General features: G+C 31.3%; 1 long non-coding RNA gene across 1 annotated transcript; it reads right to left on the minus strand.

Moving 5' to 3' along the window:
• Positions 1 to 2,692: 2,692 nt before the first annotated feature.
• Positions 2,693 to 3,699, minus strand: LOC140179516 (uncharacterized). Its single transcript, XR_011873005.1, has 3 exons — positions 3,603 to 3,699; positions 3,277 to 3,341; positions 2,693 to 3,088 (listed from the first exon to the last, which is right to left on the minus strand). It is a non-coding gene; the product is annotated as an uncharacterized lncRNA (long non-coding RNA).
• Between the last annotated feature and the right edge of the window lie 276 nt (positions 3,700 to 3,975).

The following is a 3,975-nucleotide window of genomic DNA, read 5'->3' on the forward strand; positions in this document are numbered from 1 at the left end:
CTTCATCTCTTTCCATGAGCAATTAGATCAAGAAATTGGGCAATTGTTCAAGCTTAGAGAGATTGAATTGCCAAGGAATTGGGATTCAATCACCTAAGATTGCCAAGAGATCAATGAGTTGCATGGATTGAGGAAGAGATAAGAATGAACTTGATCCGGAGAATGCAACATCTCCTAAGCCCAATGAGCTTCCCCACTTTTGATCTTCCGATCCCGATTCTTTATTTTCTGCTATTTACATTTATGTTCATCACTCCTACTCCCATTTAAGTTTCTGCCATTTACTTTCTGCACTTTACATTCTGCCATTTACTTTCAGTTATTTACATTTCTTGTTATTTACGTTTTTTGCCATTTAAATTTCTGCAATTCTCAACCTAATTTTGCTTAGTTCAACTAGAACACTCCTCTGATTAAAGTTGCTCAACCAATCAATCCCTGTGGGATTCGACCTCACTCTATTGTAAGTTTTTACTTGACGACAATTCGATATACTTGCCGAAGGAAATTTGTAGTGATACAAATTTCCGTGCATCAAACGTTTTTGTCCATTTAATTACAGACGAATTTTCCGTCGGTAACCATTTTCCACGAAAAAAATTAATTTTTCCGACAGAATTATCGACGGATTCTCTTTTTTGTCTTTAATTTATGCTAATTCATTTTTTTATTTCCGACAAAAAATCTCTCACAAATTCTGTCTGTATTTTCGTGGGATAAAATCTGTTAGAAATATCTATCTGTAATAACTAATTTTCTAGTAGTGGATCCAAAATATATTTTAAAGTTATATATTATTTAAAATTCTAATCTAAAAGAGACACTTGAGTAGTGAAACTATTTAAACAAAAGAATTATCGTACAATAATAGAATCTAAAGCATAATCATCTAAACCATGCGATATTAATAAATGTTTAGAAAAACCAAATCGAATTGGCCAGTTGGATGGAAATAACTAAAAATTGTTCAAATTGTTCAAATAGAAAATTAGTGTTTGACCAAAAAACCAGTAGGGAACCAATAAATTGACCTCAATTAGAATTCGCCCGGTTCTTACAAAAAATAACAACCACCACAAAACAAACGTCAAAAGCATATGGAAACAATAGAGAAGATGCGAAATGATGAGCCAAAAATTAATGTGTTCGAATATTGGCAAGTGTACCAAATCGTTCAAGTAATATCACGTTGAGTGGATATCATTCTTACGAGGATTAACAAATTAAGCCAAGCAACGTCGGATATAATCTTTAATTAGATCAATCAAACCTTGGCAAGAGAGTTGTAGATATTAAAAAAAGAAAGAATAAATAAGAGAAAAAATTAACCATTAATATAATTGTAGAATGTGAATGTGAGAGAGCTTAGAGGATTAAGAAGTAATCAATGAATGAAAATGTTAAAAGCTTTAGATGTGTTTGATTCTTAGAAAGAAAAGTGCTTGTCTTTCCTCACTTTAATTCATCATGCAAAAAATCTTTTCACAACAAATCATTTATAATCAAATTCTAATCCCTTGGTAATTTAATTTCTCTTAACCCAATTAATCGTCAATCCCTTGGTCAATTAATTAAGAAAAGAGGTGAAGAACGGTTTTGATTATTAGCCACGCAATATTCGAAAACTATCCCTAGTTGAATTATATGTCGCATATTTAAGACTAGTTCTAAATCATTGAAGATTATAAGATGAGTTTGAAGATAATTTTGAAATTAATTTTTTCAAACTAATAACAGAATCTAAGATAGAATTAGAATATTTTTCAATACTTCTAGCCATTAGAGATGAAAAACAAAACTTAATCTTAAAAAAGTAGAAAAACATGAATTAAAATAAAAAAAAAACACTCACATTATAAATTCATAAACCAAAAAGAGCTCCTAACCTTCAACCATGAAGGTTTAATTACTCATAATAATGAAGAAAAGTGAAAGAGATGTATGTATGTGGATTCTGGATCCTACCAAATATCTCTCTTGTGAACCTTGTTCACTTATTTATATCCTAACTTCTATCTAAAATTCAAATTCAAAAGCTAACTCTAATCTTATCTCTTTTGGAATGATAAGATAACACTACAAGAAACATCGTTAAAATCGACGGCAAAATCGATGGCAAAATAGACGACAGAGGTGGTCGCTATTAAGCTTGTCGATTTTTTAAAATTCTAATAAAATCGATGGCTTGGCAAGCCGTCGATAATAATTTAATAAAATCGACAGTGTTTCCATCTATAATATGGGTTTGGGAATTTTATCTTCTTATTAAAATCGACAACGTTACCGTCGATATTATTATATAAAATCGACACCATTTTCGTCGATATTTGATTCAATAAAATTCACAATATGTGCGTCGATAATATGCTTAATAAAATCGACAACGTTGCCGTCGATATTTGATTCAATAAATTCTGTGTCTATATTTTGGTTTTTTAAAAGCGACAACTTTGCCGTCGATTTTAATAGTTATATGTTTCAATTATTTTTTTTATTTAAAAAATAGTAAACAATTAATGTAAATAAACTTTTAAATATAGAAATAAAATAGAAAACAATTAATTCAAATAAACTTTTAAATATTAGATAATAAGTTTACAAACTTATCAAAATAATAAATAATCCTCTAACATAAAGACTCAAGATAAGATAAATAACTAAACTTAGAGTTATATTTATTTAAATTGCAATCCACTAATAATACAAAATATTCAAATCCTGAAGTACACACCAGCAGGCTTTGTGAAATCCACACCACTGCTACAACTGGAGACCAAGTCATCAACATAAACATCTCCAAGCACAGATTTGGAAGGTGAAGTAGCCATTGATTTTCTATAAACCTTGTTGCCTGAAGAAAGAGACAGAACTGGATTCCTGTACAATAATGGTGTTGGCACTGCTTGTGGCCGTGTAATTGCTTCCTGAATCCGTTGACAGTAAATAGTAGTGTTCACCTTTGAGAGAATGCCAGATAGCATCTTAGTCTTAGACCCTTATGCAAGAGCTTTTGAGTTTCTTTTAACTAAGTTGAGAAAGCTCATTTCTTTCCCCGCCACCCACCAAACCTTTCCCAAAGAGAATTGAACTGCATGTAGATTCTGAATCCAAGAGAAATATATTGATTTGAAACTTCAACTATTATTCACTTCAAAGCTTCAAACTTTATAAAGAACAAGAACATGGCACTGATGGAAAAGGTAAACCAAGTTAATGAAAAATAAAGAATTAAATCTGAAATGTAAGGAGGAGCTTCGAAGAGTCAAGGATTATTACCTGTTATGCTAAGAATTTTTTGGGATTTTGAGTGTTGTTCTGTCTGCCCCTATCTCCACAAAAACCTAAAGAAACGTCAGTGAAGAGCAAAATTTTACAAAGACAAGGGCACTAAATTAAGACAGCATGAAGTTGCATCTAAGCACACATAGCTACATTCAAAAGTGGACGCTAGAGGCCCCAGATTAGGTTATTCACCATCAGAGGATCCCAATACTAACTAACGTAAGAACCATATGCATTTAAATTAAGTGAAGATGCAGAACTAACAAATCTTCACAACAGCAAAGTTTGCTTACAATGAAATGAATAAGATAAATATGTACCTAAAATACCCCAAGATTTCTATTGTAACCTGATTCGGGCACTTCCAATGAAACAGTAACGTGCACATTCTGTTTAGGAGGTAACACCCTTTGACCCTGCACATTCTGCTCCTCTCTATGTGCATTCACATCCCAGTGCATTTCAATTTTTCTTCTCTATCCCATTATTCATCATTAGGACAATTCTAAGTTATAATGCTTTGCAATTAATCCTTTAATTTTGCTAGATAATTATCTACATTTTTTTTATTTATTTATTTATCAGAAAAAAGTGTAAAATTGGTAAAATTCTATATAAGCAAATAAAAGCCAAAATCAGTAGCTTAACTGTTTGAAATAAAATAACGGTTTTGGGACCATTGATTACTTGGGA

This window comes from Arachis hypogaea, chromosome 15 (genome assembly GCF_003086295.3).
Source record: "Arachis hypogaea cultivar Tifrunner chromosome 15, arahy.Tifrunner.gnm2.J5K5, whole genome shotgun sequence".
Taxonomy (NCBI): domain Eukaryota; kingdom Viridiplantae; phylum Streptophyta; class Magnoliopsida; order Fabales; family Fabaceae; genus Arachis; species Arachis hypogaea.